The 25,487-nt window shown below is 42.0% G+C and overlaps 1 protein-coding gene across 1 annotated transcript in view; it reads left to right on the top strand.

Moving 5' to 3' along the window:
• The first annotated feature begins 422 nt into the window (after window positions 1–422).
• Window positions 423–25,487, top strand: part of STXBP6 (syntaxin binding protein 6) — a 99,105-nt gene continuing 74,040 nt past the window's right edge. Inside the window, exon 1 of the mRNA XM_081866471.1 lies at window positions 423–611. The gene's annotated coding sequence lies outside the window, so the exon portion shown is untranslated. The remainder of the gene's footprint in view (window positions 612–25,487) is intronic.

Consider the following 25,487-nt stretch of genomic DNA (forward strand, 5'->3'; position numbering starts at 1 on the left):
CTTCTATTCCTTGTTGTTATTGCCCCCCCCCCCGCCATCCCCTTGTATAATCCTTTCCCCTCTCCAAAATTTTTGCTCCCAGAGCTGAACTCCCAAGTGTTCCTGCCTGGGCAGGAAGTCCGCCTACCTACCTACCTACCTGCCGACTCCTTTTGCAGGGCGCTTCCCTCACCTGAACTCCAGCCGGCGACGTGGTCACATGCGCCCGGCCGAGAAGGCGGGCGGGTGCGTTGCATTTAGGAGCGGCAAAGCTCCGAGCCGCCGTCTCGCCATTGGCCCCTGCCCGGGCACGTGGTGGCGCTCCCCTCCCGCCTCTGGCTCACAGCTGGGTGGCCTCGCCGCCGCCGCCGCCGCGCTGGTCCTGGCGGCGAAGCAAAGCAGCCGGAGAGCCGCTCCAGTGAAGAGCCTGACGGGGCAGCCGGAGAGTTTGTGTTGCCGGCGCGCCGTCGTTCCCCGCGAGGAGCCTGAGTGCGCGGCAGCGGGGCGCCTCGCCTGTAGCTTCGCCCGGCAGCTCCCAGTCAGCGCGGGAGCCCTTTCGCGTTCCCACCCCGCGCTTAGAAAAGCCAAGCCGGGGAAGAAGGCGGCTTGAAGGACCGGGCAGCGGCGGGAAGGTAGGTCCCAGTCAGGGCAGGGAGCTGCAACTTCCAGCTGCCGCCTCCTTCTCCTCCTTCTCCTCAGGCGCAGCAGGGGCCGCCCTGCCGCAGTAGTTCTTCGGAGCGCCCCTCGCGCTTTTCCCGCGCCGAAGTTGTGGGTCGCTTCGGAAGAACTGCGGCGTCTGAGAGGAGCTGGCCGCCGGGGAGAGGCGCCGCGCCCCTTCCCGCCGCTTCTCCCTTCGCCCAGTTAACCATAAGCCCGAAGAGCAGGAGGAGGCGAAAGAGGAGGTGGACTCTCCATTTGGCGCTGCCGAGAAGGAGCGCCTTGCGTCCGGCTCGGGTGGTGCTGGAGGAGGCTCGCCCCGTCCAGCCTCCTCTCTTTGCGCCATGAGGCGAGAGAGAGAAGACTTGCTTGGGATGGTTCGGCTTTGTATACAGCTGGAAGCGTGCTTTGCGGGTGGGGTGCGCGCGCCTAAAATGGTCCCGCTGGCGCGATTTCGTGGGCGAGGTTTGGATCAGGATCGAGACACGCATTCCATAGCTTTTCAGGCTGTAGTTGTTGTTGGGTGTGTGCATCTGCTGTCAGAAAATGAAAGGAAAAGTTCGGCGGGCTGGCCGAGTTTCCCACCGACTTCTAGGGAAAGAGCTTCGCTTCCTGGCGCGTAAAACGTGTGTGTGGGGGGGGGTTGGAAGGGCGGGAGGGAACTCGAACCCGGGAGATCGGGGCTGGCCTGGCTCCATTTTCCTGGGGCCAAATCGGCGAGGCTTTCGTCTGGAATCCGGCCACTCTGTTCATTCCTGGCCGGAGGGGGTGTGCCGCTGAAGCCAAAGGTGCACAGAGCAGGCTTCTTAACCCTTTCCTAATCCTTGCTCAGTTAAGCAGAAAGTTGCTGGCGTTGGGGAGCTTGCCCGTGGGAGCGTTACTCAACTCTTGGAAGAAGTTGCATTTCGTTTTGGTCGACTTCCCCCGCATGTGTTTTGTCCCTCCACAGTCGAATGCATTAGTCAGATGCTGGACTTGCAGCTTAGAAGACAGTTGGGAATTGGTCCAAGAAATTCTTATGCAGTCTAGAAATGGATGCTCTCCCCCAGTGCTTAGATTATTCGATGTTTTGCTCCTTGCTGTCAAGCCAAAGATACTGAGGACGTTTGTAAGTAATCAGGTAGATATGCTGGGGTCTAAATATACAGATAGCCTGATGCTGGTCATCTTAAATCCCACAGAGTTCATTTAATTTTGTGTTTAGGATTGTAGCTCTGTAGGATATATTGACTGAACCTGATAATGTTACCACACTTAATATTTTTTCATTGCATGTGCTTTGAATAACACAGCTACAAATCCAGCATGGATATTTTTTAAGAGCTAAAGAGTATGCTTAAAGTGGAGCAAAAGTCTATGCTTTAGCTAAACATACATTTAATTAAAACATACAAACCTTCATTTATCTCTTGCCCTGTTCCATTAAAAACAAAATTTTCTTCATGTGTATCTCTCTGACTTCTTATACCATCTGTTTATTTTTGAGACCCAAGCAAGTTGCTGTCATATTTTTTTAGCTCATATAGCAGCAAAACCAATGTACCTTTGCCATTCAAGTAAATACTTAAGACTCTCATTGGAGTTCTGGTTGGTGACAAGAATGATTCCGGCATGTATTCTGAAATATTGTTCTGCTTCATTGTGAAGAATGGGCCTCTAGTGCACCATCCTGATTTTCTTCAAATAAGGCATAGAAGCATTTCTTACAGTAGTCACCTTTTAGGTACTTGTAAGTAGGAAGAGTAGCATTAAGAATAGAAGTGTAAGAACTATGTTGGACCTTCAGAACACCCAGGAGCTTTCATTTTCATGGTCTCTTCCATTTTCCTATATTGTCTTCTGTTTTGTGCTGCTTTAGAGGTTTAAAGCTGTCTTGCATCTCTAACCTCCTTTTATTCCCTTTTTGTGATATAATTGCCCCCCTGACAGAAACACAGCTATGAAACTATTTTCTAAAAGGAAGGTGACCTTTCCCCTTCTCTTTGGTTCATTGGCTGTTTGGAGTAAAAGGGAAGTGTTTTGAAGAGTTGGGAAGTTGTATCTTGGAGTTCAAAGGAGATCCACTAAAAGCTCAGGAAAAAGCCCCTTTTCAATTAACTGAATTGTTGACATAATTGGAGCTTAGCCTAAACTGAGCAAAACTTTTGGCAGGGAAGCATTATTTATATTAGCTGGCTGCACCTCTCACAACATGTGGACTTAAATATAAAAAGGAAATTATTGGATTGGGAATTCCTTTTATTTTCACTTTGTACTGTGGCATGGCACATTAATTTCAGTAAGAGAAGTTATTAAGGAACAAGATCTCATGATGCGAACTTGATATTTTCTACGTAAACTATTTTTCTGTTAATGCAGAAGATTGGTAGAACGTGATTTTTGGTTTCCCAGATTTTCAGAAACTCTTGGTTTGTGTGATGAGGGCAATACACATTGGTGTGACTGAGGTGCATATTTTTAGTTTGTGCATTTTCTTCTCCACTTAACCATCTCGGTGTTCTTTGATTAACCAATATACTCTGAACTTTGGGGTGTGTTGTTTGTTTGAAATATCATTGTGGAAAATGGCAATTAAAATGCAAGGAAACTTGCATCATAACCCCCTGTTGGTTTTGTGGCTTCCGTTGCCTTTCACCTCTGCTCCTCTCAGCCCAGGGTTCATTGCAGTGCATCTTTCGTTGCCGTTTTAAAAAATACACACACAGACTCACCCAATTTTTAATGGCTTTATTTGTTAGTTGTCCTAGCTTTCTAAAGCATAGCTAACTAGTCTCCTGTGTGTTTCCAGCCATATTGCCTAGATATTGCTGTATTCACCCTGTTTACTGAACCAAAGGAGTAGGATTATGACAGGTTGCTAGAAGTGCTTGAAGTTTTTGCTAAATGTAGCTGAGAAGCAGTCTATCTATAGGGCAGGCGTAGGCAAACTCGGCCCTCTAGATGTTTTTGGGACTACAGTTCCCATCATCCCTGACCACTGGTCCTGTTAGCTAGGGATCATGGGAGTTGTAGTCCTAAAATAATCTGGAGAGCTGAGTTTGCCTATGCCTTCTATAGGGTCATATCTTACTGTACATTCTTGTTAAGATGCTAATGGGCCATTAAAATTTTATTTTAACTTACCAATGATGCTTCTGTGTCACTAAGGCATCTAGATATGCAGAAACCACTGCTTTGTTTCTGGGTGGGCATGTTTCACTTCCAAAGTGCTAGACTTGGGACCACCCACTATGATACTTGGCATTTGCTTTTGGGTGTTTAAAGTGTTTCACATATGTCATCTTTGTGCAATCCTTATGACAACCCTGTAACATAGGCCAGTGTTATCCCCAGGCCAGTGTTATCCCCATATTGCAGGTGGAGAGCACTGAATCTGAGAGAGTCCTAAGGTCACTTACTCACTGAGTTTTAGCTTCGCAGCCACTACCCCAAATTCATAACCTTATTTATAAGTCACACATTTCAAGTAGCTTTCTTTGTGCTCTTGATTATAGAAATGACTGCAATTCATGTATGCCGTAGCCTTTGGGATCAGTTAGTATCTTAGCACTACTCACAATTGTCACCTACTGCCTCCTGAATAAAAGAAGTAAAAAAGTAGATTAAGTTAGCTCAAATATAGTTGACAGTAAACTGTCATGTTCCAAATAAATCTCTAGGCCCATGGAAAGTAAACAGAAAAAGGCACAAATGTTTGCACATTAAGCAAACCTACTATACCAGTTACAATATGAAACAGGATCAGGCATATGTATCTTCCTGTGATGCCATAGTCTCTAGCATGATTTATACTCCAGTAGGGTGGATGCCCTTGTGATTTCCTGTCCTCTGAAGTTTGCGAGGAATGTTAATTAGCTTTAATTTCTTTGGGAATGTCTCATGCAGTGCAGTCTCTGAATCCTCACCAGTCTAACTATTGATATAACAAAAGCACATTGACTGCAAATGCTCAACTTGAGGGGCTTGCTTCCTTACTATAATGTACTGAGCAAACATCCTTGTTTGAGCAGCGTGATTTTAGTGTGACATTCTCCAGTGTTCACGTATATTTCTGGCCAGCAATAGGCTTGTATTTTTGAATTGTGCAAGAGTTGAAGGTCCAAGAGCATTGATTACCCCTTTCTCTGAGCTGAGACACAGGCAAGGCATTCTCTGTAATCTGTTCCTGCATGACAGCAACGGAAGGAAAGCTTGGCATGCTCTCTTTAACAGTCACCTTGCCTCTCATTCTGAAGCACAGACAAAAGGCTGGTAGAAAGTGTCTGATGCCTAAAGTAAGGTCAACGTCCTTGAGAGCAGCAGCTGTGTTAGGAGCTGGATAGATAACTGGTCTCCCTATATTTAAACCAAATGATTGGTTGCTAGAACTTTTTGTTATGTCACTGGATTGTATGGTTCTTACATGATGATACCAAGAGCTAATGATGAAGCCTTTTGGTTTGCAAGAGGGACTTTAAAGTGGACAGTTAAGAAGGTCAAAAGTATAATGAACATGTTTTTAATTAAATTTTTGCATAGATTTTCACCAGGCTTCCACCTAGTATTCCAAATAGCTTTCTCCCCCATTTCCTCATCACTTTGTTTTCTGTTGTACCACTTGATTTCTGCAGTCATTCACATACCCCTGCCAAATCTGCCCCCCTTCTTCCAATCTTGCCATTACTGAAATGTTTTTGGAGCCACTGATAAGGGCCTTCCCTTCATACATTTATAGTCCTACATAATACTAGCTGAAGGCAAAAGTTTTCCATTTTTCTTACTGATTCTGTGTATGCTAACTGACCAATTTTCTGTTACATGGGATGTGATGATGACCTTAACTCACCATCCGCAATACCTTTAGCTCCTTCAGGTTAAAATGAAGAGCACAAATCACAGTACACGAAGGTACAATTTCTACAGTGTAACTTACACAGTCAGTCAACAGTCACATTTGTTTTCAAAAGGAGAAACATCCCCCTAATGAGGAGATTGGTAAAAAGGAAGTTGAAAAGCAAACTCAAGAGGGTCAGATCATTCCAAAATGTCTTGAAAGTTGTTTGAAAACACAAATAGCTGGGATAGCTCAGTTGGTAAACATGAGGCTCTTAATCCCAGGGTCGTTGGCTCAAGTCCACATTGGACAAAAGATTGCTTCATTGCAGGGGGTTGGACTGTTTGACTCTCGTGGTCCCTTCCAACTTTACCATTCTGCAATATTAGTTAAACGGGAGTGTATGTGGCAGATAAGGAGAGGCACCACAAAGGCCAAGAGGGTGAGAGTGTTGTTCACAAGCAGAGTTAAAGAAGCTATTGGAGGCAATAGGGCTTCTTTGAAAAGTAAGGCAGGGGGAATCTTGTCCAAATGAAGAGAACAAAAATAAAGTTCAAGCCAGACAATAAGGTATACTAAAAGAATAAGAGAAACACATTTCTAAAAACATGAAGACCACCACCAACAAGATATTTAAATATAATAGTAGCAAAGGACTCTTTAGGGAGGCTTTGGACCCTTGAATGACAAAGGAGTCATTAGTGTGCTTAAGGAGGTTGCAGAGAAGCTGAATGCAATCTTTGCATCTGTCCTCACAGTGGAAGATATAGAGCACATCCCTGAAGTTTTGAAAGAGGGTAATTTGAGGGACTGAGGCAGATAGTGGTAGAAGAGATGATCTGATCATCTCAGCCAAATAAGACAAAATACAGTATTTCAGATCACCAGGTCTAGATATCATCTACCTAAGAGTTCTGAAAGAACTCAAATATGAAATTGATTATCTTCTACCAAAAATATGTAACTTGTCCCTCAGGTGAGCCTCCATACCTGAGGACTGGAAGATAGTCAATGTATTACCATTTTTTAAAAAATGGATCTGGGGTGGAAGACCCTGGAAATCACAGACTAGTTAGCTTATCATCTGCCCTGAGTAAACTGATGGAAAGCATTGTTATGGATAAAATAAGCAAGCGTATAGAAGAACAAGCCTTGTTGAAGCAGAGCTAGCATGGCTTCTGTAAGGGCAAGTCCTCTGTCATGAATCTTTGAGAATGTCAAGACATTTGAGAATGTCAAGACAGAGGTGATCCAGTTGACATAGTTGACAAAGTATCTCACAAAAGGCTCCTGAGTAAGCTTATCAATCATGGAAAAAGAGGAGATGTGCTCTTGTGGATCAGGACTTGGTTAAATAGTAAGCAGTGAGTGGGAATAAATGGACTATTCTCTGAATGGAGAGGTATAGAAAGTGGAGTCCACCAAGGACTCTAGAACTGGTAGACATCCAATGGAGCTAATTGTGGAAACGTTCAGAATAGATAAAGGGAAGTTCTCCTTCATTTAATGCATAGTTAATCTATGGAAGTTTCTCCCATAATCACCTCTATCACCCTTATTATATGCCCATAAATATTATTCTAGAGATGTTTTCCTCAACTTTAGATAATATGGGACTATGGGGAAGGCTGGCTGGCTCAGGCCAGGAGATTTTTCTGCTCGCCTTCCAGATACAGTACTTCATAAGGATTATTTTCCCACTGTCTCTGTAGTCAGCCATGTTTGGTAGCAGCAGAAAGTAAAAAAAAAAGAGCACCTGGTACAGAAAATGGAATGTGCCCCCCCCCCGATGTTCGGAGTATTTGGGGATGAACAGTATGACGTAGGAGCAGTGTTTATAAAGGATACAGAGTCTTGCTTTGGCGGGCAGTAATAACTTATTTTCGTAGAAGGACAAAACCCAACACTAATTTGAAAAAGCTCCAATAAATCCAGGAAATATTTGCTGCCAAAATGCTCTCAGGAAATATTGGATCGGTCTTTCCATTATCCCCTTAGCACATGTAAACAAAAAAGCTTGGCTTTACAACATCATCAAATAAACTAAGTCTCTTTTATTGTTCCACTGCAGTGAGAAAGAAGGAGAGATAAAAACCTGGGGGAGGTTGATGCATGTTTTCTCAGATGGTGTACTTTAGTTTTGTACTTGCTGCTCCACATAATATGTGAATTTCTTTTACATATAATTGTTCGCAAAGTTCTGTTTGATTTAAGAGTTAAGCAGTGAATAGGCTCTTTAGTCTTCCTTGCCTGGGCTGATTGAATGTTTTGAGCATTTAAAATTGATATTGCTTGTAGCTGGAAGATGTGGAAATTGATTATAGAAACATATGCACACACCTACCTTTGAAGATCAAAATTATTATTGAGATTAAGGCTTTTAAAAATATTTGATTGAAATACTATAAAGTGAATTTTACATTCATCTTTTGTTGATCCAAAAGTGCATATTGTCAAATCTGCTAGAAGTTGTTGGGATTTAAAACTTTGGACTCCATTACATATTTGTTTTTTTACTAGGTTTTGGAGTGTTGTCCTTTTGGCTCACCCTTCAATCCCCCTTTTCTTTAGTCTGAGGAAGGGTAGGAGAAAAAGTTACAGGAAATATTTTCACATTGTTTTGCCATTGACCTCTTCTTCACAATGCTGTTGGGTCTGCCTAAAAGTACAGCATGAGTGTGAAGACCGCAGTAACCTGTCGAGAGTGATGGGGCTAGATTGAATGGTGTTTACCACATGTACACTGCACACTTGCCCATTCGTCTCCAGGGTCAAGCTGTGTTAAATTAATTGTTACAAGTAAATTAAAGTCAAGTAAAAACCCATCTGTCTAAAAATTTCCCTCCACGCCCTCCCTCATGCTTCCTGGAGTTAAACTAAAGCTGCAATCTTACTTAACATTGCTAGGCAGCAAGTCCCCTGAACACTGTGAGGTTTATTTCCAATAAAACATGCATAGGATTGTGCTGTCGGTTGTGATGCACTACAGCCACTCAGACATAACCATACCTTTCCTACAAAACTGATAAAGGCTCTACAGTGGTACCTCAGGTTACATACACTTCAGGTTACAGACTCTGCTAACCCAGAAATAGTGCTTCAGATTAAGAACTTTGCTTCAGGATGAGAATAGAAATCGTGCTGCGGTGCCGCAGCGGCAGCAGCAGGAGGCCCCATTAGCTAAAGTGGTGCTTCCGGTTAAGAACAGTTTCAGCTTTAGTACGGACCTCTAGAACGAATTAAGTACTTAACCTGAAGTACCACTGTAGTTGGTTTTTAGTGCTGCTTAGGCCCATGTATTTCTCATGATTCTCCTCCCCCCCCCCCCAAGAAATAAATACAGGGCAGTCACAGATGGCAGAGGTGGAGAAGGACCTGCTTAACCCTTTTCCTACTAGACATTTATTTGTTCACTCAAAATTTCCCTGTGGATTCCCAAGTATTGTGGGAAAATATACAAAGTTGTGGACCCCGTATGCTTTCCCCTGCACAGGTGGGAAAACCAGAGACGGGGAATAGTTGAAAAGCTTAAGCATCCCCTCTCCCACCCTCATCCTTTAACTCAACATATCCGCATTCCAGTGGTGTGGCTTTTAAAGAAAGCTTTCCTGTACTAGGAGCATAGGAAGCTGCCTTATACGAGTCAGGCCTTTGGTACATCTAGCTCAGTATTGTCCATGGTGACTGGTGGAGACTCTCCAGAGTTCCAGATGTGGTTCTCTCCCAGCCCTACCTGAAGATGCCAGGGGTTGACTCTGGGACCTTGTGTGCATGCAAAGTGGATTTTCCTGATGCCCTAGAGAGCAATGGAGTTTAGCACAGCGCAACTTGTGTAGTTGGCATCAATTTTTTGTTGCTAATGAACTTACAAAATGGAAAGTTTTCTGTGGGATTTAAAAAAAACAAAACTCTGGAAAATTTTCTCTTTGGGCAAATTTTCTGACCCTATTACTGCTTCACTCTATTATTAAAAAAATGAAAATAAAAAAATCCTGATACAGCTGCAGCAAATTCTTGAGAGAGGGAGGAAGAAGAGGGAAGTTGAATGGCACTGCCTTGGCTGTCTGGGGAGTTCTTTTTCTGCAGAAGTTATTTTCCTTTTCCCCCCTAACATTTTTATGTACATGAATATAATGTAGCCAGAGCTGTTCCTAGCACTTACGTATTTGCATTTGAAGTGCGACAGGTGGGATAAATGATATAAGCCGCCTACATCCTTGGCTTATATGTTGATTCTGGAATAAATAAACGTTGTGGTGTAGTGGTATGTGTCTGTTTTTGTAAGGACTCGTTTTTTTAATAATAACTGATTGGATTAAGCTCAGATTTCCCTTTGCTGATGATTTAAGACACAGTTCTTTGCTAAAAACCTCTGGGTCATTCCACGCCAAATCACCTGATTTTAATATTCGACCATGCTCTCACGACTCAGATTTTCTTCCAGGTTTTTTTTTTTAATGTGTAGATACCTATGAGATAACCTCAAATTAATTCTTTTAAGATTTTTTTGGTTCAAAATTGGGCCCAGGTCCAAAAAAGCTGACAAAAAAGTAATAATTATTTTTGTCAAAAATTTACTTCAAAATCAAATTATTTTATAACCACAAAAAACACCGTCCTTATTTTTAAAACACAACAAGTACATGGTTAGCCCATTCTACAACAAAAGTATGATACATGTGTTAGTCGTGGTTTGTGCGCTATGGCTTATGGAACCTACCGGGGGGGGGGGGAATGACAAAAGTTCACTTTGAATGGTCGATGACCCTTTACTATGGCACTTAATACCATTTTTATACCTTATTTTGAAAGAGACCACAATTAGCTTTATTTTGATACCAAAATAACCCCAATTGGTTGAAAAATAAGCGAAACAAGATTTTTTCTAAACTGACGCAGAAATTGCATTAGCTTAAATCGTGCAAAAATCGAAATTTTCAAAAAAAAAATCCTGGGCCCAATTTTAGACCAAAATATCTTTAAAAATTAATTTGAGGTTATCTCATAGGTATCTACACATATCTCACTTGCTTGAAGCCTCAATCCTATTGTAAAGAAGAAGAAGAAGAAGAAGAAGAAGAAGAAGAAGAGGAAGCAGCAGCAGCAGCAGCAGCAGCAGCAACAGAGGGTCAAGTTGTTCAAATCCACCTTTTGTGACACGACTTATCTCTATATGCATTGTAGTTCCGTTAGAAGAGAAATAAACACTGACGAGAAAGAAGCACTAGTGACCTGGTTATCCACTCTTTCTTAAGTGTTTGTTCAGGAAAGAAATCACCTATGCCAGTGGTGTCTTGAATGATGTTCAGAGGTGCTGTGGGTAACACTGGCCTCTGTCCCTCTTTTCTTCCCTCCTTCTTTGGATGCCCTCTTGCATCTCTACCTCCCAAAGCCCTAGCTACAAGCTCCCCAGGCAAATGGTGCCTCTAGGTCTGGTCAGGGGTTGCTTCCCAGGCCCCTGTGAGGAGGCACCTCTCTTTGGGGCAAGGGAGGCAGCTCAGAGACCAGGGGTGGCAGCTGCAGCCGCCCAGAGGATGCCCAAGGACAGGGGAGAGAGGAGGCTGAGTGAATCCTCCACAAGGGAGGGTGTTTGATAAAGGGTGAGAGGCTGCCAGCTCTGCAGGCAAGGGGTGACATAACTGGGCCTCTGAGCCTCACAGGGCTGCTGCAGAAAGAATATAGTCGGTCAAGGGAGCCGTGGACTCAAAAAGGTTGAAAATCTCTGACCTACGCTCATTCCTGTCTTTGTATGGTTTTGGTACTAACAGAAATTTAGAAACTTGGGAGCTTTTCTTTCCGTCTTGAGGACAGTCTATCTCAAGGGCAATTCAGAAGACTGTTACAATGATTAATTACCGTATTTTTCCCTCTATAACACGCAGATTTTTTCTCCTAAAAAGGAAGGGGAAATGTCTGTGCGTGTTATAGAGCGAATGTGTGGTCCCTGGAGCCGAAAAATCAGGCAAAAATCAGGCAAAAAATCAAATCGCTGCGCTGCACGGAGAAGCGAAACCTGAAAAGAGGAAGTGGCTGCTTTCCTGCATTCTGCCTCAGGGTCTTACTGCCCACCCTCCTCTGTTTCGTTGCTGTGTTTGCTGAAACGGAACAAAGAGCAGGGAAAGCCCCTCCCCTCCAGGCAAGCAGAGGGGAATTCCTCTCTGTGCTGCTGGGGGAGAGGGAGAGAGAGGGGGGAAGGGAGAGAGGGGGGGAGGGGGAGGGAGAGAGAGGGGGGAGGGAGAAAGAGAGGGGGAGGGAGAGAGAGAGGGGGAGGGAGGGAGGGAGGGAAGGGAGGGAGGGAGAGAGAGAGAGAGAGAGAGAGAGATGGCTGGCTTGGGTGGGGGGAAACTTTTGCCTTTCTTTCCTCCCTCCCGTTAAATCCCTCTCCTGCATTCTTAGCCAGCTGCTTCTCTGCACACCCCTCTCATGTCCCTTCTTTGTTTTTCCTTCGCTCCCCACTTAAAATGTGGTTACAAAGCATAGATCCACATGGATCCTCAGGATCTTTGCATTCGGTCACCCCAAATTCACCATCAGATCACATAGCATGTCCATGGCTACAGCCTGCAACAAAAAAATCACGCACCCACTGTTGCCTGGGGCTGCAATGGTGCAAAAACGTGGTTACAAAGCATGGATCCACAGGGATTCTCAGGATCTTTGCATTGGGTCACCCCAAATTCACCATCAGATCACATAGCATGTCCATGGCTACAGCCTGCACCAAAAAAATCACGCACCCACTGTTGCCTGGGGCTGCAATGGTGCAAAAACATGGTTACAAAGCATGGATCCACAGGGATTCTCAGGATCTTTGCATTGGGTCACCCCAAATTCACCATCAGATCACATAGCATGTCCATGGCTACAGCCTGCACCAAAAAAATCACGCACCCACTGTTGCCTGGGGCTGCAATGGTGGAAAAACGTGGTTACAAAGCATGGATCCACAGGAATTCTCAGGATTTTTGCATTGGGTCACCCCAAATTCACCATCAGATCACATGTCTGTGGCCACAGCATGAAGCCCAAAAATGATACATCCACTGTTTCATTCAGAATGTTTTTTCCCTTGTTTTCCTCCTCTAAAAACGATGTGCGTGTTATGGTCAGGTGCGTGTTATAGAGCGAAAAATACGGTAGCTGCTTTGAGCATAGTGAGAAGGTAGGATAAAATGATTTTAAAATTTTGTGCTGAGGATGGAAAATATTTCAGTTTTATAAGTACTAGCACCATATTCTCTTACAGCCTGCACTCATTTTTTAGGATTGCCAAGAAATTGGTCGTTGAGATGCTTTACCTTGGAACTGGTTCATGCATGAGAAGGAGCAAAAAAATAAGCAGTAGGAGCCATTAGCAGTTTAAGCTCCAGAAATCTTAACAATAATCTCATTGATTTCCCAACAGGGGAGAGATGCAAATCCTGCATAATGCAGGAAGTTGCTTGTGCTACTTTTACCACGCAGAAACAGCTTTCCAAGTATGTTTGGGTGCGCAAGCATGCACTGTTTCACACATCATGCCAAACCTTGGATTCTGATAGCTGTGGTGTAAGTACCCCCTCCATAGTTTGAGCTTATAGACATATAGCAGGCAACTCTGGTTTAGAGACACTTTTGTCTGCCTTTCTTTTCTGTCCCTTTAGAATGAAGCTTGCAACAGCCTCTTGAGGCAGAACAGTAGCTCTAACTCTGATTTGTCATTTGCTGTAAATACAGCCATAACCTCAGGTCACATGTGGCACAAACTGTGTTTTGCAGAGCAGCTTCAAACAGTGCCTCACAAAACAGTGCAAGTTCGGATATAAGCCCGAACTATAACTTTGCTTGATGTCTCTGAACAAGAGTCAGGGGAAGTAAGGTAGGAAGAGGTGGCGAGAGACTTGAGGAAGCTTTTTTTGTACGTTTGGTGGGAGAAATTGGTATGGTGGGTGTTGGGAGAGATAGAAGACGAGTCAGCAGGAAGGACAAATGCCTCCAAGTTCTATTGCTTGTGAATGTACCACAGAACTATAGACTATGTGGAATTGTTTACTGCCTTCACTTTTTAAGTAATTGAGCTACAAAGTGGAAAGGTAATAAAAGCTCACTTGGATCCAGTGGGTGTTAATGTCGATTCTCGCCTCAGGGATACTTTAATTTCATCTTTTCGTCTTCACGGCAGCTATTTCGTACAGAGTTCCACACAAAAAACCGGCAGAACTAGAAACTAGTTGGAAGCCTTCCCATGTTTGGCATGGCTTTTAATGCATGCGAAGGTTTGTGAAAAGGATCCATCGTCCTAAAAGGTTTACCTATTTTTAGATAGTCACAAACTGGGGCTTATTGGAAAAAGGAATTATTCTCAACTGAGATTCATGAATCTTTTTCTTATAAACGCTGTGTATGAGAAAGTGACTGAGACAGAAGCTGGACAAAAAAAGTAAACCATTACTGAACCATGTTAATTTATTACTGCAGCTTTTTCTGAGTGTTTTGAGCAACAGCTTCGAAGGAGAAAATTATGTTGCTTGGTACAATTTATACTTGTGTTACAGATCAATTGCTAATGGCAACATTAAAAAGTTATTGCCATCTTAGCTTAATGTTAATCAGCTTTTGTGCATCATCATGAATGGTTTTTTTACACCCGTTGCTATTGCTAAGTGTTACTTTTCACTGTTTTCAGAAGATGAAAAGGTATTTGAATGGACTACTCAGCTCTTTTTATTTTTAAAAAATGTTGCAAGCTTTCAGCATCATAGTGCATAACTGCCACTTTGTAGTTTTACTTTGTTGAAATGCTGTGATCAACTATATTGATGTTGTCGTATTTTGTTTTTAGCTTTTGGTTAAATTTTGTTTTAATGTATATGTAGGCTCTGCCCTGGGACCTTTGAGTGAAGGACAGATCGTAAACATTCTTAATAACCAAATTTTTTTGGGGGGGGGGAGGAAAAAAGAGTGGTATTCAGCAATAGTCCTATTCAAAGTAGACCCATTGAAGATATTGGACACAACTGACTTGGGTTCATTAATTTCAGTGGGTCTGCTCTGAGTAGGATTTAGTTGAATGCAACTCATATTCTGTAACTTAACTAAATTGATGGTCTCATGCTTTAAGTATGTTAGGTAACAGGCACATGTGAATCCATGCTGATTCTGTCATTGTAACCTGTTAGTCTCCCTGATTTGCCATCATTCAAATGACAGCATTACATACTTCCTGCTGAGCCGTTTGCCTGCATTGTCATGTGACTTGTGAAATAGCTGGATACATTCTGTTTTCATGAGGTCACCTCGCTTTCCTCATCACAGCAAACGTGTTTGTGCCATGATTGATGCAACACCATGACTAAGACTGCAGTAAACATGACACTAGATCTGATGGCTGACAGTTTATCCCAGTGACCCACATCTGTGCACAGCACAACATTCTCTGTTCATAGCATAGAGAATTGGCATTGGTGCGTTCCACTCACTTAGAACCATCTACAGTGGTACCTCAGGTTAAGTACTTAATTCGTTCCGGAGGTCCGTTCTTAGCTTGAAACTGTTCTTAACCTGAAGCACCATTTTAGCTAATGGGGCCTCCTGCTGCCGCCACGCTGCCAGAACACGATTTCTGTTCTCATCCTGAAGCAAAGTTCTTAACCTGAGGTACTATTTCTGGGTTAGCGGAGTCTGTAACCTGAAGCGTATGTAACCTGAAGCATATGTAACCCAAGGTACCATTGTACTAGCAGGGTTGTAGAGGAAAGACACTTCCATCCCTTTATTTAAAAATGCTGACTTTTCTCCCATCTCCATAGCAAAAGGAATGGAAGGACTGTTTATTACCTTTACTTTGGAACAAAGGGGCTACTGTAGGGAGTTCTCTCCTGTCCAGTGGGTTACCCTCAGCGGAAACTCCTTTGACAGTCAAGAGAAGCACTCATAACTCCATGCTATAATCTTGTCTCCTCTGAATTTGGCTTCCTGCCACTCCTGGAAAATCGGGCATTAGCTTTCTACAGTATCTCTGTGTTGTGCTCAGGAGACTGGTGGGAAGCAAAGTAACATTCCAGAGTTCTGAAACTTCAGAAGAAGTGTGCGTAGCAATGCCACAAAAGTACTCCTCTCTTGTAGACTCAGTAATGGAAACTCCTTCATTCCTGTAATATTTATTTTCAATGGGTAAAATAGCCGGATATGATCAACAATTACTTCTCTGTCCACAACACCTTTCAGTATTTGAATGTTCATAATATATTATTTTAAGTCATCCTTTCAGTGGGTTTAGAGATGTATTTCCAAAGTCTCATGACTTGCCTCCTAAAATGTCCATTTAGTTTCCCCTGAATCATTCTTTCTAATACAGTGGTACCTTGGTTCTCAAACGCCTTGGTTCTCAAACACTGAAAACCCAGAAGTAAGTGTTGCGGTTTTCAAACGTTTTTCAGAAGCCAAACATCCAATGCAGTTGTCACCTATTGTTTCTGGAGCACTTGCCCCAATCAGAAGCTGCGCTTTGGTTTTCGAACATTTCTCAAGTCAAACCGACTTCTGGAAGGGATTAAGTTTGGCACTTTTGTTTTTTGCTATTTACTTTGCATTTTTGTTTTTGAGGCTTTTTCGGTAAATTTGTTTTTGTGACTGTGTGTAACTCAGTTCAGCTACTGATTGATTGATTGATTGATTGATTGACTGGTTGATTGTGTGACTGCAGAAATGGATAAAATGACTATCATCAGTGCAGGTAAGAAAAAAAGTTAATTTTATTTTTTATCATTTACAATACTGTTTTATTTATTTTGTAGTACAGTACATTGATTATTGCTTTCATTTTATGGATCAATGGTCTTGTTAGATAGTAAAAATTCATGTTAAATTGCTGTTTTATAGGTTGTTTTTAAAAGTCTGGAATGGATTAATCCGTTTTGCATTACTTTCTATGGGAAAGTGCACTTTGGTTTTGGAACGGACTTCCGGAACAGATTAAGTTTGAGAAGCAAGGTACCAGTGTACTGGCCTTACTGGTCCCATGACTACTGGTTTGCCCGCAAGCAGAGCCACCTACAAACAAGGTGGTGGTTTCTATATTCTCAAGAGGGCCCCCAGATACACAGTAGTAGAAATACAGAATTTTATTCAATCAGCATTTTAAAAATTGAACTGATGTGATTTGCACACCCTGGATTAGTATATGTATCAGAACGTAATTGTCAGGGGTTCAGGGAGAGAGGCGCAGATGAGGGAGGAGACAGAGAGCGAGGGGGAAGGATTCCAGAGTGACGAGGAAGAGGACGACAATGACCCAAGATTGTCCATGAGTCCGTCCAGTGAATCGGAGGACTCCCAAAAGGGAGCCCCTCTGGTCAAGCCAAGGGGAGCTAGAGGGGGAAGCAGTCAGGAGCAGGGGAACGAAGGGGGAACCCCCAGTGGGAGTTGGAGATCGGGACTGGCTGCTCCGCCGGAACGGAGTGAAGGGGGTGGAGTGACCAATGTGTCAGAAGGAGCAGAACAGGAAGCAGAGAGGGGAAGGAGATCAGGGCAAGACGTCCTGCCGGAAGGGGCGGAAAGTAGTATCGAGAGCAGTGTAACTGTCGAAGGGAAGGTCAGGAGCAACGTACGCGCGCCAAGTTCAAAATGGGGGGCGCGCGGAAGTGAAGAGAGTCCTGGGGAGGAGCCTGGTCCCAAAGCCCGAAGGAGGGGGGAGCAGGCGTCAGAGGATTCAGCCTCTGGGGAGTCCCGAAGGGAGAGAACACAGGGGGGCAGAAAGACCCTGCGGAAAAGGAAAGAGAGGAAGAGGTGGACCAGTACAAGCCTCTTAAACTGGTGTAGAGGCGGGACTGACTCAGAGGGGACTTCAGCGGTCTAGCGTAACAGACGTAGAGTCACGGAGCTCGGATCCGAAACTAAGAATGTTCTTCAATAAAAGCTTTTGTAAATAAGCCGGACTGGACTTTGGTCTCTTGTGAGCTGGGACCACGGGTGACTCTGACAGTAATTATTCTTTGGATTTTTTGTGTGATACAGTTCTCCAAAAAGTGGTTTAGAAACCATTACTAGTGTAGCCTGCCTTGTGTCAAAATGTGCATAAATATATATAATTTAAAATCACAGATGAATGCAGAAATGGGACAGCACAGGCTTATGAATGAATACATGTGAGAAGTTCAGATGTATATTCATTTGTAAATTAAAAGAGAAGAAAAACTACCATCACCAAAAAGCGTGATAACCAAGTATGCTCTGTTAGATTACTAAAGCTATGAAATGTTGAGAGGGGTGAAGAGCTAAATAAGGAGGAATTGACCTGCTAAGCTCCTAACAGTAAATAGGAAATGGAGATTTGGAATGTGTGCCATGCACGTGAGTTTTTAAAAGTCCCTTCCCACAGTATGTATGAAGTTGGTTTCAGAGGATAAAAAATGGGAGAGCCCTCTGTTTATCCCCAGAAAATGCAAAGCATTTCCTGTTCTGTTACCTAGACCCCTGGACACAAGTACTCCTGATAGGGATAATAGCAGCGTTTTGTTGAGAATCCCCACTTAAATAAGACCAGCCATCTGGTCCAGCATCCTTTTCTCACAGTGGCCAACCAGATGCCTTTGGGTAACCTGCAAGCGGGATACTAGTTTGCCACTGCTCTCCCCACTTGTGGAGGTGTATGAGTTCTAGTGCTGTGAATGGCAGCTTCTCTCTATCTGATGTCTCCACAACGTGCATACTTTAACACATTTCTTACACATCTTTTCTCTAAATTAGAAAGCCTCTAATGTTGTAACCTTGCCTCCTAAGGAAGCTTCTCCAGTCCCTTGATCATTTGGTTGGCCTTCCCTGAATCTTTTCCAGCTCTACAACACTCTTTTTGAGGCGAGGATATCACAGCTGTACACACTATTATTCCAAGCATCTTTGCACCATAGCTTTGCATTAACAGTATTATAATTTTCAATTCCTTGCCTAAGGATCACTAGCATGGAACTTGCCATTTATTCCTACCCGTCTCCTTTTCTTTATCCAGTTACTGTTCCATAAGAGAACCTGGCCTATTATCTCTTGACCGTTAAGTTTACTCTGCAGTAATTGCTGGGGGTCTTTGTAACTGGTCAAAAAACGTTTTAAAAGTCTTTAAGTATACGCAGTGGCGACTGGATCACATCTTATGCTTACTGTCACACTCAAAGAATTCTTAAAATGTTAGGTAGGCAAGACTTAACCCTTGTGGAAGCTATGCTGGTTCTGCTTCAGCAATAATTGTTCTATATGTGGTATATAGGGCGGGGTATAAATAATAAAATCTGGTATATAGGGCAAGATGGGCAGGGTATAAATAATAAAATTATTATTATTAATTCTGTCTTTTATAATTATTTTTGCCAGTTTTCCAGACTTGATCATTATAGAAATAAAAATACACATTTCTTTCTAATAGAATAGAAAAATGCATTAACATACTTTGACCAAAGAATTGAATGATTAGGGCAGAGGGATCCTGTTCCTTCTTAAACAATCCTTAAGGAATGCAATTTGAAATGTGGTATTACATACTGAATACAAGGCATCACCTACTGGAAACTGAGGAGTCCATGTTACTGCAACAGATGACTCATAGCAGTGCTGGCTATTAGATCCATACCATCTTATCCTGTAACCACCACTATCCCATATACTATTTGTTTTTTGTAACTTTTGTACGCTGGCAGGGATGTATTTAGAAATGCCTCTTTCCCAACCTTGGTTGGTTAGTGGTTTGGATTTGCAAGGAAGTACTCTTTTAAAAAAGGGAAACAATGCCTCAGCTTCACAATGATGCATTGAGAAACTCAGACAAGTAGGGTTGCCACTTTATTGTGGTATTTTCTTGTGTAAAATGAGGAAGGAAGTCAGGTTGGATAGAAGAAACAAGCAGCTTCAGGTGTCCTGGGGGGCCACACAAAATGAGGTTGTGGGCCATGGGTTCCCCAGCTGTGCTATAGTTGGGAATGGACAGACATATTCCAATGGCTAGGAAAGCCAACTAAAATGGATAGTTTGGAGCACCTATTTGAGACCTGTCTGCAGTTGAATGCCTAAGAATTTTGTTTTTCTTGTGCGATTTTAACGTGTCCTTTTTCTGTGTTGAATTTTCATAGGATGCCTTTTGTGTACCAAGGTTTTAACTGCATTAAAAAGAAGGGGGGAAAACTTCTTTAAAAAAAACCTAAGAAATTGCATTCCCTCAATAGTATTGTTTACTGGCTTCTATTCTGTATTTGTTACTTGATTGATTGTATCGACCCTTTTCAGAAGTGGTAGCAACAACAACAAACCCCTAACATTTGCTACTTGCAAGCTATGAATAAAAAATTATGAGCTATAAGGAAATAGCACTTCATTCAGAGAGCCATAATATAGAGATTACTGGAGCTTGAAAGCTGGATTCCTTTTGTTGACCATTCTCTGCTGTGATTGTGGAAGAGAGACAGGCATTGCTGTTTGAAGTGGGGAAGAATACGCCAAATTATCCACTGTCAATTCTCCACTCCCTATCCCACATTTGGTACTATGAATTGCACTCCATTTGGAGGGCAGGTGTTACATCCTACAGCCAAGGGCCAAGTTCGTGAGTGGCTTCTGATACTTAAACTAAAATTGGCATGGTGCATGCCATGGAAGTGATTTTATGGGCTGTAATATAGTCCAGTCGCCTGTAAAAGTAGGATTTCTTTTTGGTTTTTTAAAGTGTGTCTTATTGTGCTAAAGCTGATTTTATTGTAGTGGTGTATTTTGTTCTTTTTTTTTTTTAGGTCTGTTCTTGTTACTCTATGTATACAAAAGAAATAAGGAAGCGGAGATTTAGTACATTTAATATACAGCAAATCTGCATCTCAATGTGCATTTGACTTGAAATGGCATCTCTCAGTTGGTTAGAACATGGTGCTGATAACACCAAGGTTGCAGCTTTGATTCCCATTAAGGGACAGCTGCATATTCCTATATTACAGGGGGTCGGACTAGAAGATCCTCAGGATTCCTTCCAACTCTGTGATTTCAACCATACGTGGTTGAAGGCGGTCTGGGGAGGGAAAGGATCAGAGGTCCTGGGCAAGGCCTGCTTGGCATACCCTTTGAGCAGGGCACCTTTGGCCAGCAGCTCCGTGGCTCTGGGAGTGGTGGGGATTTCCCATGAGATCTCTTGAGAGCTAAAGGCACCCTGCTCTCAGGGTGCGCCACAGTGGCTTTGCCTGGGGAAAAAGGCCAAGACCCAGCACAAAACGAGTGCTCTTGTGAGAACATTCACACAACTCTCAGAGCCACTGCACTGCTGGCCAAAGGTGCAGGCGTGCTGTGTGGGACTTTGCTCCTCACTTACTGCCTTATAGAAGGCAAGCAGGCTGGCTAACTGCATGGGCATCTCCAAGAGTTATTTGGGCTATATGCAGTTTTCATGTATACGTGTAACCTTGGGAATCTAACCCTCACACAAGATGCAGTTCCCCTGTATTGCACATGTTCACTCACAACATTGAGAACTATGGCTTCTGCTCCAAAAAAAGTTTTACTCAAGAGTAGATGCATTGAAAGGAATGGACCTAAGTTAGTCGTGTCCATTAATTTCAGTGAGTTTCTTCAGAGTAAAATTTAGTTGGATGCAACCTCATGTGTGCAAACTGTTGATGTGGCTGCTTATGAAACTCTTCGCAAGCTTATAGTGGTTAACCTCACACAATGGACAACATAACGTTTCTTGCATTTCATGTTTCAGTTTGAGAGCTTTAAGTGGTTTTGTCCAGACTTTAACTGCATTTCTTGAATAATGCTGCAAGGATGATAACAGCCTTCCACACTGTATTTTTTTTTTTTTTTGTAAGACAGGGCATTATGTATCTAATCAAAAATTGCTTTCAACTTCCTGCAATTCTTTATTATAAATAATGATAATGCCAAATGTATTACAGTGCAGTCCTATTCATATTTAGCCAGAAACAAGTCCCATTGGGTTCAATAGAACTTACTCCCAGTTAAGTGTGTATATGAGACTGAAACATTAGACTTTTTTTCAGAGTAACTTTCTCATGTATTTGACTGGCAATTAGCATGTGATCTCATTGTATAAAATGTACTGAAAGGATAACTGACATCATAGTTCTGCAGTATGCCAGTCATATTAATGGGTTGTTGGTTTTTTTGGTCTATCTGTAATATGTAAATTCCACAACTATTTTTTTAAAAAAGATTTCAGTCATTGATTCCCTTAGACTCCTAAATTCTAACAACATTATTAAAATTCTCAGGACACATTCAGGACAGCCTGTTCAAGACAGTATTCTTGTAAGATCATTTTTGTTCTAACTCAGTGAATGTTTAAATCTCCAAATGCCATAATATTGGCACTCCATGACTCCTCTATTTCAGAAAAAAGATAATTCAGTAATTAGATTGGGTATCCCAGGTTGGAATTCATCAAAGTATACCATTCCTTTATAGCTATAACACATTGAAATGCTGGAGAATAATGTTCAGAACCTTCACATTCAGGTGACATCAAAGTTTATCTATTATGGATAGACCAGATCAATAAATTATTACAATCCTTTCTGATCTAGTATTTTCTGATCTCCTACATGGAAGGCATTTTTTTTTTGTTAACCTATGAGCTTAAAACGTGCCTTGATTATTCGAGCAGGGTGGGGAAAGTGTATCTGATAGTTTGCTTCCCAAGATGTTGCCTAGAAACATTCACTACTTAACCCACTTGAAAACAAACTGTTCCTTGAGCCTCAAGGCCAAAGGAAACGGTTAAATGTTTTCATTGTTTGCAACAATGAAATCTTGCATATATGACTTTTTTTAAAAGAATGCTTTTTAACGTTTTAGACTTTTGAATGTAAATATTAAGCAAACAGTATGGGACATTTAATTTGGGGGTAATCTTATATATACAGCCTCTTGACTTTTTAAAATAGTTGGAGAGTCCACCACCTCTCATGGGAGTCTGTTCCACTGCTGAACGACTCTTACTGTGAAAAAGTTCTTCCTGATGTTTAGGTGGAATCTCCTTTCTTGTAACTTGAAGACATTGGTTTGAGTCCTGCCCTCCAGAGCAAGAGAAAACAAGCTTGTTTCCTCTTCCACGTGATAACCCTTGAGATATTTGAAGATGGCTATCATATCTCCTCTCAGTCTTCTCATATCCAGGCTAAACATACCCAACTCCCTCAACCATTCCTCATAAGGCTTGGTTTCCAAACCGGTGATCATCGTGGTTGCTCTCCTTTCCACACGTTCCAGCTTGTCAATATCCTTCTTAAATTGTGGCACCCAAACTGGTGTGGTCTGATCAAATCAGAATACAGTGGCATTCTTACTCAGTGCTATTTTTCTAGAAAAAGAGGTGCCACAACTCACCTTGAATGCCTCCCTTGTTCTCTTAAAATGGCAATGGCATCACCCTGAGTGGTGCCAGAACTGAATTCTGGCGAGTTCCAGATGAAAGAAAGTCCTGCTCTTAATTCCCATTATCTAGACACTATACTTCTGTTGATGCAGCCTCGGATAGTCAATGCTCATCTGTAAGACGAGATTTGCATTTTCATCCTGCTTCTTTTCAAAATGAAAGGTACTAGCATTTCGTGAAGAAGATCAAGACTCTTATATTTACTTCTCTCCTCCTCCTCCTCTGCAATCTTTATCTGGACACAATGAAACCCTTTCAGAGAAAACAAACAAACATACATACTATATAATTGGGAGTGAAATTGTCTTAACTGCCAAGACTTTGAAGGTAATCCATTAAATTGTTTGGAAAGGGGTGTTGATACAGGAACAAAGGAACAACACCTGATGCCAGATAAATCTTCACAGCCTGAGGCAGGTCTGAAGTCGACCAAGCAGCAACTGAACAGAAGCAAAGGAGTTACTGAAGACCCAAAAAACAATAACATTATTAAAAAGGAAAATTAGTTTTCTCTCTTGCATATATATAATTTGATACTTGATCAACAATTATTTTAAGGGTGCATATTAGTCAGTGGAACACAAGTCACTTTCAAAGCACTGCTTCAGATAATAAAAAAGTACAAATAACTACAGAAAAGTAAAATGCCCATCAGCCCCAGCCAGCATGGCCAGTGGTCATGGATGGTGGGAACTGTAGTCCAGCAACAGCTGGAGGGACCATATTGGGGAAAACTGATCTTCTACATGGCATATAGGAAGACTATGTGATATACTGTTGTGTCAGAAAAGATTCTCAGAATCCTAGGCGGCAGCATGAACATTGTAGGCATTTGAAGCTACATGTGCATAACTCATGTGATGTAGATGTTGGTGGATCCATGGGATTTCCATGTAACGCCTGAGAAAGCCATCAGCTCTCTAACCAGGAAATCGAAGCAGATTTTGTTTCATAAACCACTTGGAGGTTTTACTGCAATCAAGTGGAATATGTAAATGTTGTTAACTATCATTCAAAGAAATTAGAGATGGAAAGTAGGTGCAGAAGCACAAGTTTTTGAAGCAGTAACATGCAATTCTGGAGGCTTAGACTGAAGGAGTGCTGTTTTCCTTACCTATATTTTTACGGCTGCATTCGTCTGTGGCCTAGTTTGGATAGTCCTACTGAGGGCAGATTTCTGCTGAGGGTGGTCATAGATTAGAACTCTTGTTTCAGTTAGAGATCTGAGAATTTGAGTGAGGCAAGAGAAATGTTTGCATGGTGCTCAGAATGCCGGTTTGAATATTTAAGATGCTTGAAACCTCATAGCCAGACAATTGATAACATGTGTAAGATTTTTGAAAACAAATTTCCTGTACTAATTTTGCAGTAGTTTCATTTTGATTTAGAGTTTTGTATTCCTATAAAACTAATTTTAAAAACAATAATTTCCAAGTAAAGCTTTTGACTCTGGTTTCAAATGTAAAATTTTAATGACATTAAGTGTATGCTGTAACTTGCACACATGCATCCCAAGTCAAGTATTTTGCTACAAAAGTATTTGAACCTTTTGAGTACAGTAGTTGAAACCTTTGAGTCATTTACAGGGTGTAATCCTGTGCATGTATATCCAGAAGCAAGATTTATTGAGTTCAATGGGACTCTCTCCCAGGTAGTTGTATATCAGTTTGCTGTCTTTTACAACATGTAAAATTAACATGGTGTTCGTTTGTTTTTAGTTTTGCTTACTAAATATATCAGACATGCTAAATCAGATACTTGAGATCATGTCTTAAACTTAAATGGCTATACAATACTTCAAAGAGCTTAGGATAGTTGGATGTAAACATACTAAAGTTGTCTTGTATTCAGAGCATTTGGCATCACATGAAGAAAGGCACGTCTGCCTGGAAATACACCAAAAGATGACAAATCATTCAAAGATCAGTATAGCTGAAAGCAGTACAATACCGATCTTTTAGAAGGCTGCTGGAAGTGCAGCTTTCCATCTTGCACAGAAGAACGTTTGTCAGTGAACAATAACCAGTGTCCATGCAGATGTAGCTTGCTACTATAAATGGGAAGGGCTATGTCTGTTGATGTTACCAGTGTATGATGTAATCACATAATACTGCAGGACAAGAGGAGTTACAGCAAAGCAGTGAAGTTTGGGAGGGGGGGAATTTGCAGTGGGAAGTAACCAGGAAGCAATGATTTATATATATTTTTATTGCTTCCAATCAACACTGTTGTATGTTGAAGTAACTAATTTGTCTGTTATTTAAGAAAGAATAGTTTGTTGGTTGCTGTAAAAACAAAGAGTCTTGAGGCAATTAAAAAACCCACACACGAACAAATTAGTTAATATTTTTAAGGTGCAGCTTGACTCTTTACTCTGACTGCAAACAGGAGTCTTTATAGGAGTCTTTAAATGGAAAGATCTGAGTTAAGCTGGTTTACATAAAAGTGAAGTGCCAATAATTGATCCTTATGTTTGGAGTGAGATCCATAGGACATGTATTTGCCACATTGCTGGTGAGCCTGAATAACAGAATCACTCAAATGTTTTAGGAAGACCTGAGATATAGATGAAGGAACCTTGAGCCTTATATGCATAAATAAGCTTGGGGCTTATATGTTGTGCTCCCCCCTCCCCGC

This window comes from Podarcis erhardii, assembly GCF_964252035.2.
Source record: "Podarcis erhardii genome assembly, chromosome: 1".
Classification (NCBI taxonomy): Eukaryota; Metazoa; Chordata; class Lepidosauria; order Squamata; family Lacertidae; genus Podarcis; species Podarcis erhardii.